We start from the raw sequence: 11,900 nt of genomic DNA, 5'->3' as shown, positions 1-11,900 counted from the left end.
AGTGAGCTGATGATTGCATCTGTAATCTAAGACATTAGTCAGAAGAGGTGCACCTTGTGGTTTGATAGTTCTGCTATCCACAGGCCCATACTCCCTAGCTGCCCTCCATGCCTGTCACAAAGGGAAGGTGTAAATTGTGAGAGACAAGACAAGAAGCTACAAAAGCAGAGGCCAAATGGAAGAGTTGGACTGTGGTGAAAGCAAATAGGGACACTGTGTATAAGAAAAGCAGACAGAGCGTGAAGACAAGATTCAGATTAGCTGGTAAATTTGATGGTGAGAGGATATAGGAGCTCCTGTTTACCTGATTGTTTTCTCCTTGAAGTATGATGCTAGACCATTGGTGGAGAGTGAGGGTGATGGGAGATGTCAGGTATTTATCTTGGAGTGAGAGATGTATCCTACATGTCCCCAGACTATTTACTGAATTGGAATCATAAAGAGTGTTCAGTTAGCAAAGTTGTATGCTTTTCCACAACAGCTTCAGCCACTTAGGCAAGAGCAGTGTAGAGAAAGAGGAACAAGGGAGCTAACAATGTTTTCAGTGTCTGACCTTGAAACTTAAGCCTAGATAAGGATGGAGGTGAGACTAAAAGAAGACATTAGAACAATGCGAAAACTAGGGTGGGGATGCATAGGGCGTTCTTGATGATGTAGAAGAATTTCATAGATAGAAAAATCTTAACTCTGTGACTGAAAGAACAGGGCGTATTGGATAGAAATTGATTGAGTGAGTCCTGCTTAGTTATGGTGAGGAATTACGATGCTCTGGTGGATTTAATTTGCTAATGTTTTGAGGATTATTTCACCTGTGTTTGTGAGAGTAACTGACCTATATTTTTCCTTGTCATATTTTTACCTTGCTTTGGTAGAGGGTCATGTTGGGCTCAGAGAATGGGTTGGGAAATAGTTTCTCTGCTTCTGTTTTCTTGAAGATATTTTGGATAATTTTTTACTTAAATGTTTGCTAGAACTTTTCAATGAAACCATATGGTCTTGGCGCTTCTTTTTTTTTTGAAGATTCATTATTTTTCAATTTCTCCTGTGTGAGTTTTGGTAATTTGTGTAGATGCTAAATAGAATGCTTAAAATCAAAAATTTATTTTGAGAAGATATCAATATTAATGATGATCAGGTAAGTGAGGCTACATCCTAAGCCAAATTACTCCCCAGATATAATTCTATGTACATATATAGTATTTATATGCAAATATAGTTTATGTATATATAAAAATGAGACCATATTATACTGATGGTTGTTCGGCTTGGTCTTTTGTCATAGTGTATTTAGATTTTTCCTATATTAACATTCACTTACTTAATTTGTGTTTAAGCAGTTTATAAAACAAAGTCCTTGCTCTGGTGAAATACACACACAGATGGGACACGGCCGTGGAGACAATGAGCTCATAAAAACACTCTCTATGTTCTACAGTCAGCATGTGTGGGGTCTTCAGCAACAAGTCTTGCCATCTAGTAATGGTGGGCAACCAAGAGCAATGGCAATAGCCTGTATCACTTTAGGTACCTCTGAGGCCTCTCTGACCTCAGGGACATGACTCACAGGGACATGACTCATACCTGGCACCAAGATAACCTGCTCTAGCCCTGAGATTTCCATTGAATAAACTTCTGTCTTCTGGGAATAGCATTGTTATCCATGAGGGGGGACCTTTTCAATTGTCTTTTTAAATTATATTTTTAGTTAGTTTACAAACTAGTGGGTTTTCATAAGACTTCATGCATCTTTAGTTTTGGTTAACCCACCCTCCACCCCTCCCTGAGACAGGGGTCACACTGCCCCTATCTATACTTAAACCACTAACCCCGTGTTCCCTCGTCCTTATTCTTTTACATCACATGTGTTCTGTGATCTTCTTGTATTATATTTTGTACTTGAGTTGCAAGATGATAGAATTCCATATAGCTTCTTCATACACACCTTGTTTTGATTAACTCACACCCCATCAGTCTACAACCTAGGAACCTCGTGTAGTGCTGCAGTGCCCTGCTACGTGTATGTACTCACCAGAAGTTGACATTTTTAAAACCAAGAAACTATAAATAAACTAAAACCAGGATATAAAGAACTATGGAAAATACATGATTCTGAAAAGATAGAAATATGTCTAGTTTATGTTTCTGTGTTGCTGGATCTAAGTGGAGAAATCTCTGTCTTGGTGACATATCAGTCACTTGGTCCCCAGCACAGGCAACAGTCTTACTCACTCTGCACTCTCCTTCCTGGCTGTGCACACCTTCCTTCTGCTTCCATTTCCTGAATAGAGGCGCACCTGCTAGATGTTATAATTAACTCAAAAGCACACAGATTCTTGGGAAAGCAAGTCTAAGAGGGAAAAGAACAGAATGTATCAACCTTTTGTAACTCTAGTCTATTTCATTCTTTAGAGCCTCACTAATTCCTGGGAGGTAGTATTTATTTATAGGCCTTTCTCTTATTTTCTTTCTTCATTGCCTGACATTTCAGATGTGGGAAATCTTATGCAGTCCCCACTATTCAGGTAATCTTAATAATTAATGTTTGATAATCTAATTTCCTGTGTACTGATGGACTGTAATAAAAATAAATCAGGATAGAATTTTAATTATATTGAGGTTTCTTTAAGATTTCACCTTCTTCTCAATTCCACTTAAGAGCAAGGTATGCTTGGGCATTTTGCTCTAGAGGAGGCCTTTTAAGTTAAAAACCATTTTAAATTTTAGGATTTATTTTTCTCTTCAAGTTTTGGGTAGCGTTAGAAGGCCTTTAATTGGGAAAAGAACCAGAAAGCCGCTACCACCACTGTTGATAGCTGACTTCTACCGAAGATTGGAAGCAAGCAGAGGAAGGGGAAGACACTGTATTCCCAAGTGGTAGAGCATCCGTGAGAGACGACTGAAGGAGCTAAGACATTTCTGTGAGGGAAATGGAGGTAACAATTTGTTTTCAGGTACTAGTCATTTGTGGATACTTGGCTAAGACAGAACAAAAAATTCTATAATTTTGCTATGTTAATGGTTGCCAATTGGTTGAAAGTGTAGAAACTAACAAAGAAGGTTAAAGAAAAATGAGATTGCAGTTGGAGAAATTCAGAAGTAAAATATAAATAAATACAGTGACTTCTCTTTACACAGTGAAACAAACGTCAGCCTAAAATATGGACGTGCCCTGAGTAACCGGACAGAGAGGACGGGATGCAAGGTGAGTTGGGGACGGACTAACTGAGCAGGACAGACAAGATAGGATGTAGTAACTGAGAGAAAAAGAAGTTACAGTCGTTTAAGGCAAGAGGACAAAGAGAAAGATTGAGACAAAGAGAACGTAGTGTAATAAACAAGAGGAAGAGAGAAAGCAGGATACAGTAAGTGAACAAGAAAAGACAGGGTGGACTCACTGGAACTGCAGAAATAAAACAGTACAGTGAGAGAGCAGATGAGATAAGACAGGACACAAAAAGGCACAGAGAAGGTGAGACAGGGTGGAACAACTGAAGCAAAACATAAGACAGCATGTAAGGAATGAGGAAGAGAGATCAGACAAGAGGCAATGATAAGAAGGGCTGTGTGGGGGAATGGATGAGATGAGACAGAACAAAATAGCTGAAGAGGAGCCTTAAGACGGGATGGAATAATAGGAGAGCGGAGAAAGGGCTAAGATAAATAGAAGAACAGGAGGGAGAAGAAGGGTCTGTGGTTTCGACTCGGAAATTGAGATAAGATGTGAGGCCTGAATGAAAGACAAGATCAGGAGGGAACAGCAACCAGAAAGACAGACCAGAAGCAATAGCTGCACAGGAAGAAGCATCACAGATGGCTCTAATCTCAAGTATAATAACAAATAAGATCTCAAACATTCATGTAACTGAGTGTTTATGTAACAGAAACTCATTGTTTATAGTTACAGTAAGCAATAGACAGAACATGTATCGGGGGCATTGAGCTATTCTTGTGGGTACAGGGAGGTTTTCCGAAAGAAGTGTAATTCAAGTGGAGACTTTGAGGATAGAGAGGTCTTAGCTCATTAAAACATGGAGGTGAGAGGTGACAGAAGTTCTTGAAGCTGGGAGAACATGATGTGCTAAGTCCCCAGTTTGTGGAACTGGAAGGTCAGTGCAGCTGAAACAGAGGGAAGAGGAAAGGCTCACACAATGAAGCTTTCCAAGTGGTCAAGGACCACCTTCAGGATTTTAGTCTTTATGTGAAGAACAAAGGGATGGTTTTAAACCAGAAACTTGTCTTGTCAGATCTCTCTGGTTGCAGTTCAGAATGGCTGAGACTTGGGATGGAAGCGTGGATGTGTGACAGAGTAGATAGATGCCAAGCGATAGCGTTTACCTAAGGAAGATGTCTGCAAAGTGGAAGCTGGTGGTCCTGGAAGGTGTTTCAGAGTAGCAAGGAAAATAACTTGATTGTCTGGATATAGAGAAAGGAATGATGTGTAGACTTCAAGGATGATTCCAGATTTTTAGCCTGAGAAACTGAGGGGACAGTATTGTCATTCACTGTGGTACGGAACAGTATTAGAATATAAGTACATTTTGAAGGGAATAGAGAAAGGACATGAATTCATTTTGTCCATGCTGGGTTTGAAGTGCTGTAGTAGAGATTGAGCTAGATCTCAAGGGAAAGAATTAGGCCTGAGATATTGATTTAGAATTAGTAGGTGATGGATGGCAGTAAGCCAAGAGAATGGATGGAACCATACAGAGAGAAAATACAAGGTGAAAAGAGAAGAGGTCTAAGATGCCACTTGAGTCCCATCACATTTAGTTTCCAGAGCATTTGAAGGTTTGACAAAGGAAGATGAACTGATCAAGGCAAGAGGGGTCATGGCCAGAGCTGTGAAGACAATGGAGCCTTAGAAATCAAGGAAAAAGAACATTTCCAGGAGAGGGTCAACTCCCACAAGTTGCCCTTTGACCTCCATGTATGTATTCACACACACACATACACACACACACACACACAAATAAAAATAAATTAAATAAGTAAATGTATAGAAAAATTAAAGTCAGCAATTCAAATATCAATTATTCAAGCTAAACACCCTAACACAATACAATCAATAGATATATAAATTCGATACATGCTAACGAATGATGTTAGGAAAATTTTATAAGTCTTTATTTCCCATAATTAAACCATTATGTTACTCTAAGATCAGAAAACTTTGCATGCACAGTGAAAACACCGAAATTCATAGCATATAATAGTCTGGACTCTGAGCAGAGGTGTGTCTGGTGCCATTTTTAGGCCCTGCGTGGAGGGACGGCATGTACAATGCAAAGGAAGATACTGTGTGCTCAGAATCAAGGTGCATTTGTTGTGTTTACCTTTGAGTTAATTTCTGATCATCATGCATTCAGAAACCTTTTTTGCCACAGTTTTTGGCACTCTCACGTGCAGTTATTACGACCCCATATGAAGCTGTGATCTGCAATTGAAGAAGCTGAGCATTTGTCACTAGAACTCATTTACTTCCTACCTAACGGAATGGCGTACTGCTTAACTAACACCGTCCCGTTTCCTTCTCCTCCACCTCTCAGCAGCCTCTTGGTGACCACCATTTTACTTTCTACCCCCGAGTTCTGCTTTTTTGGAATCCGAAGTACAATGGCTAACATGGCACTTGTCTCTTTGTATCTAGTTTATTTCCCCTTAGGACAATGTTCTTCATTTCTGTTATAACAAATGTATATTCAGGTTTTCTGCTTTTTCACGATCATACCCTGATAGGTTGTACGTTTCTAGGAATTTATTTCTTCTAGTTTATCCAATCTGTTGGTATATGCTTGTTCATGGTAGTCATTTATGAACTTATTTCTAGCAAAGGTTTATCAATTTTGCTGATCTTGAAAAAAACAGTTCTGTTGATCTTTTTTTATCTTTCTAGTTTCTATTTCATTTATTTTTCTCTGATAGTTACTACTTCCTTATTCTGATGCTGGGCTTTCTTTTACTAATTCCTTGGAACAGAAAGTTAGGTAGTTTATTATAAATGTTTACTTTTTCTTAGTGGTGGCATTTCTTACTACAGTTTCCCTCTCTGAGAACTGCTTTGCTGCACCTCATGTTTTGACATGTTTTATTTTCATTACAATTTGTCTCAAGATACTCTTTTTTATTTCTTCTTTGACTCATTGGTTGTTCTGAAGTTTGTTAATTTCCACATATTGTGAATTTTCCAAAATCCTTCTTGTTATTGATTTCTGTTCTATATCTTTGAGGCTTAAAAAAAGATACTTGAGGGCCTGGAGAGATGGCTCAGCAGTTAAGAGCACTGGTTGCTCTTGCAGAGGACCCGGGTTCAGTTCCCAGCACCCACATGGTGGCTAATAACCATCTGTAACTCTAACTCCATGGGATCCAATGCCCTCTTCTGACCTTCATGGGTATTGCATGACATAGGTGCACTTACATACATGCAGGCAATACACTCATACACATAAAATAAAAATAATAAATAAAATATTTTTAAAATGTTAAGACTTATTTTCTGCTCCAATATATGATCTATTATGGCAAATGTTCATATGCACTTGAGAAGACTATGTATTTTACTATGGTTGAAAAGACTATTCTGTAAGTCCAACTGGTCTATATCGATATCCAAGTATTTCCTTTTTCATTTTCTGCCAAAATGACTTATCCATTATTAGAAGCGAGGTAATCAAGCTTCCAGTGTTACTGTATTGCCATTTCCCTTGCAGTACTGTCTACATTTGCTTGATTTAAATGCTTCAGTGCGTTCTTTTAATTGGTAAATCCTCTTGGTGACCCCTTTATCAAAACAGAGGTACTATCTTCATAGCTGGTGAGAGGTTCTATGGGCGGGGGTCTATCTGGTCTGATATATACATAATCACTCGTGCTCTTGGTTGCCATTCGCATGGAATACCTTTTTCTAGTCTTTCGTTTCTGCCCACGCATGTCTTCAATGCTAAAGTGAGTCTTTTGTTATAGATGGCTTGTTGTTGGCCCTTGTTTTTTAAGTTCATTCAGCAGCTCTGTTTCTTTGGATAGGAAAGTTAATCAACTTACATTTAAGGTCACTGTCAAAAGATAAGGATTTGCTGCATTTGTTTGCTGTTGTCTGGCTATTCTGTGCTCTGCTCCTCTCTTCCTCTCTTGCTGCCTCTTGTGTGATTTGTTGACTTTTTGGAGTGGTATGCTTCCAGTTCTTTTCATTTATCTTTTGTGTTTCTACTAGCGTTTTCTTTTCTTTTTAGTTGCCATGGAGTTTACATAAAACATCCTATAGTTGCCTCTTTGTATTTTAACTTGATAACAACTTAAATGTGGTAACTCTAAAATGAAAAAAAAAATGTGACCTGTTTCTGTACACATTTTATGTTATCAGTGACACCTTGGACGTATTTTTGCATTGTGTATCCATTAGCAAGTTAGTGTGATCATAGATTTTTAAAATACTTTTATATTTTAACATACTAGAATTAAAATTTATTTATTCATCATCGTTACAGCATTAGAGTGTTCGATCTGGGAGTGGCAGTTCATACCTGTGATTCCAGCACTTGGGAGATCAAGCCAAAGGGTTTGCTGCAAGTTCTAGGCCAGCCTAGGTGAGAGAGAGGGGGAGAGAGAGGGGGGGCGAGAGAGAGAGAGAGAGAGAGAGAGAGAGAGAGAGAGAGAGAGCCTGTCTCAAAAAACAAACACAAACAATACTAGAGTATTATGAATTTGGCTGTATATTTACCTTAATCAGTGAGTTTATACCTTCAGGTATTTTCATGTTGTTATTTAGATTCTTTAAATTTTTAAATTATTTTTATTTTATGGATATGAGTGTATTATTACCTACATGTGTGTAAGTGCACCTGTGTCATGCAGAAAAATATTCATGGAAGTCAGAAGAAGGCATCAGATTTTTCTGAAACTAGAGTTACAGACCATTGTTAGGCACCATGTTGAGAATTGAACCTGGGACTTCTGTAAGGGCAGCTAGTGCTCTTAACTGCTGAGCCACCTCCTCGGCCCTGGAATCCTTTAATTTTAACCTGGAGAATTCTCTTTATTGTCGTAAGGTCGCTCTTATAGTGCTGAACTCTTTCAGCTCTTGTTTGTCTAGGAAAATCTTTCTCTCCTTTCAATTCCAAAGGATGGCATTTTTGAGTACAGTATTCTTGATTGGCAAAATTTTTTCTTTTAGAATTCTGAATATATGACCCAACTGCTTCTTGGTTTATTAATAAATTTGCTGTTGGATTCTTGTAGATTCCCTTGTATGTAATACGTCACTTTTCTCTTACTGCTTTCAAAGCTATTGTGTTGTCTTTTGAACTTTTGGGAATCTGATTATAATAAGTGGAGTCTTCCTTTCATAAACTTTTCTTGGGATCCTTCAACCTTTGTGATTCTTGATGCCTACAACCGTCCCATGATTTGGGAAACTTTTAACCAGTATTTCTTTAAATAAGTTTTTTGATCCCCTTTCTTGCTCTTCTCTTTCAGCACTCCTGTGATTAATATATTTGTGTGTCTGGTGATGCTCCATAGTCTCTTATTCTTTCTTCATCTTTTTCTTCTTTGTTTTCTTCTAATTGGATACTTTCAAATGGCATGTCTTTGAGGTCACTGATTTTCTCTTTTGCATGATGGAGTTTACTATGAAAGTTCTCTAGTGAATCTTTTAGTTCCATCTGTATATTCTTTAGCTCCAAGGTGTTTGCTCTCTTCTTTTTCATGGCTCCTATTTCTTTATTAAGCCTCTCATTTTTTTAATTCATTATTGATCCTATTTTTTTTTGTTGCCTATCTCTGGGTTTAAAGTTTTATTTATTTTATTAAGCTACTTTAAGATGATTATTTGAATTCTTTTTTAGAGTATTTGCTGATGTCCATTTCCTTGGGCTTAGTTGCTGGATCTTCATTGTTTTTTCTGGTATTACAACTGCCTGATTATTTATTATCTATGTAAACTTTGCACTGGCATCTGTGCACATAAAGGAACAAATGTAAGTTCCCATCTTTACAGATGGACAAGAACTTGCCCTATTGCATCCCTAGGCTCATAGGATTGCATCTGGGTTTGTGGTTGAGTGGAAGTGGAGCTGGTTTACATTACATTAGGATTTGCAGTGTAATCTGTGCTTGGCAGGTCTGTTACCAGGGCCTCAAGCAGATGTGAGTGCCATTACTAGGTAAAGTGGTTTCTAGGATCTTTGGTCAGAAAGGCTGGTGCTTCAGTGTTCACAGATAATGTGCTTGTTAACAGATATGTGATAATATGTTCTGAGGGTTCCCTACAAGGGATCCTGCTAGGCCACTGGGTAGTCAGTCCCCTGAACATGCAGAGGTAACACCGGCTGAGCATAGAGGGGCTAGAACTGAGTCACAAGTTTGCTTTAGGGTTCATCAAAGAAGAAGAGGTCTATAGGCCTGCCTCTGCAGGCACTGATGGACATATCTATTTGTAGGCCTCTGGACACCTAGAGTATAGATGACAGTGCTGGAACTGATTACAGTGCTATTTCAGGGTCCATGACCAAGACTTAGGTTAGTGAATAAATCTCTCCTGAGTCCCCTGGCAGATGGTTCTGGTAACAGGACCAAAGACAAGAGGGGCTGTAGCTCAGTTCATGGAGGAATAGAAATGTTTCTGGCTCTAGAATTAAGACAATGCCAGTGAGTCTGCCACCTGAGCATGTCCATCTTCTCGAAACAGCCCTTCTATGCCTTGGACTCCACCAGGGTTTTACTCCCTGCCAGAGTCCCACAGCCCCACTAGGACACCCTTTTCCATAGATGGTGCGTAATTGTTACCACTGTGAGGAAATAAGAATGGGGACTTTCTATTTTACTAATGTCCTATTTATTTTTTCCTGTTAAGCAGAATGTAAGATCATTTATTGAGGCCAAAGGGCGAAACAGGGTTTTTTAAGGAGAGCAGAGCTTTAAAATAGGAAGAAATTTTAAGAAGGGATTAAATGAACTGCTAACACAACTCTAGCACTGAAGGGTTAGTAAGCATGAATTTGTAGGGATACCATTTTCTCTCAAATGTGGAGAATGAGCCTGCTGGAGTCAGTCCAATAAGAGTCTTTCCACTTACTATACCTAATACTAATGACAAAGGAGTTTAGGGATATCAATGAAGTCGCCACAATGTTAGCTTATGAATTTTTACTTAGCTGGAAAAGTAAAGATTAAGAGAATGGCATTTGATGAATATGCAAGAAATCAAAGAATACAGATCCTGGGGATGCTAACGGGGTTGAAGAACTGTTATGCTTGGAATAATAACCCAACAGGCAAGGTAGAAAATCAGGAGGAAGGTGCTTGGTTTATTGACTTTGGAGACTGGGGTGTTTTGATGGTATTTTCTAGAGCGAGACTATGGAAAGGATAAAATAGAAGGTAGTGGAGGCAGGAGGCAGTGTGTTGAGTGACTTATCCATTGGACAGTGAAGTCTCCTGGGAATGTGCGAAGAATTGGGAAGGGAGGGAAGGAAGGTGCTAAACTCTTTACTGAAAAGCCTGTAGGTGACAGCGATAGGTGTATGGAATAAACAGCACTGACCTGCAAAGAAGGAAGAGCTGGAAGACAGGTAGTAAAGGCAATAGAGAGATATTGTTCCTAACTAAAGACGAAGGAGTTCTTGAAGGGGGTGTCTTCAGGCATCAGAAGAAGACAGGTTTCAACTTAGGCCCATGGCAGGGGGATGTTCAAAGGTACATAGACATCTTGTGTTTTCCAGGACTGTTAGTATTAGGTGAAGATAAAGGTAAGATTTTTCATCACAGTCAGGTCCTTTTTTCTTTTCCTGCCTCCTTGCTTAATATCTGTTCATTTGCCTATCCATTTTCCTCAGTAAGTTAACAGCTAAATGAAATGACAATGTGGCCTTAATATTAAGTATTAACCTTTGGCAGAAAATTGGATAGTTAGGATTGTTAAAATGCCTTATAGCTTATCTTAAAGTCTAACTCAAGATGAAGTATTATAATTATCCTTGACTCCAAAGATGAACAGAAAATAAATAAAGGTTCATAGCAGCCCAGAGAGACTCTTTGAAGAGCTGAGATCTAGAGGTGAGGGTATCTGCATAATTTAACCTACAAGGTGATACGGTTAAAAATACTTAATTGTATATTGTTCCTTTTAAATTGGTCGTATATAGTTCCCCCAAGACCTTATAAAGATATTTGCTATTTTATTTACTCTCTATCTCTAAATTGACATAAATAGAGGCCTGTGCTTATCAGCATATGTGAACCTGTAGTAGTTACAGTAATGATGATATTAAATGTCATAGCGCTATAAAAAGGAGCAGTGTAAAAATATAAATATAAAACAGAATGAGCGTGTGGTATATATGTAGCTAATACAAATATAATATATAGCATATGTATGTTAGCTGACTTAGTGCTATCAAAATCATTAGGAGAAGTCTAAGATATAGAAGTTTTCAAAGGGTAGGAGACTAGAGACATATTCATTCTTAATTCCTTTACCATTCTCATAACTAAACAGGCAACAAAACATCCATAGATAACGAAGGTCTACAAATTTCTGAGACTTAAGGAAGGCCATAATGTGTACAGAACATGTCTCTCAAGAAATTCTAGTCCCAACTTATTAATTCATGTTATTATAGCAAACAATTTACATTTTAAATATTATTGGCAGTAATTAATGCTTTTTAAATGTTTGTTCTTATTTTTTGTAACTGGTGTTTTAATTTATTTTCATTCTATCAGGATGTAAGATTTTATATCATTTTATTAAGAAAATCAATAGCCTCAATGGGAACCAGCTGATGGGCCAAGCTGGACTTGTTATGATGCCATGGTACACCTGCAGGCTTCATCCTCTTCCAACAAGGATGTGTGTAGTGGTACTTATTGGGCTTGGCCTTGCTGCTTTCTTTCTATCATGT

The sequence above is a fragment of the Nannospalax galili genome, unplaced genomic scaffold (assembly GCF_000622305.1).
Source record: "Nannospalax galili isolate Female #2095 unplaced genomic scaffold, S.galili_v1.0 scaffold146, whole genome shotgun sequence".
NCBI classification, from domain to species: Eukaryota; Metazoa; Chordata; class Mammalia; order Rodentia; family Spalacidae; genus Nannospalax; species Nannospalax galili.
The sequence above is the reverse complement of the archived record's forward strand: the minus strand, read 5'-3'. Positions refer to the sequence as shown.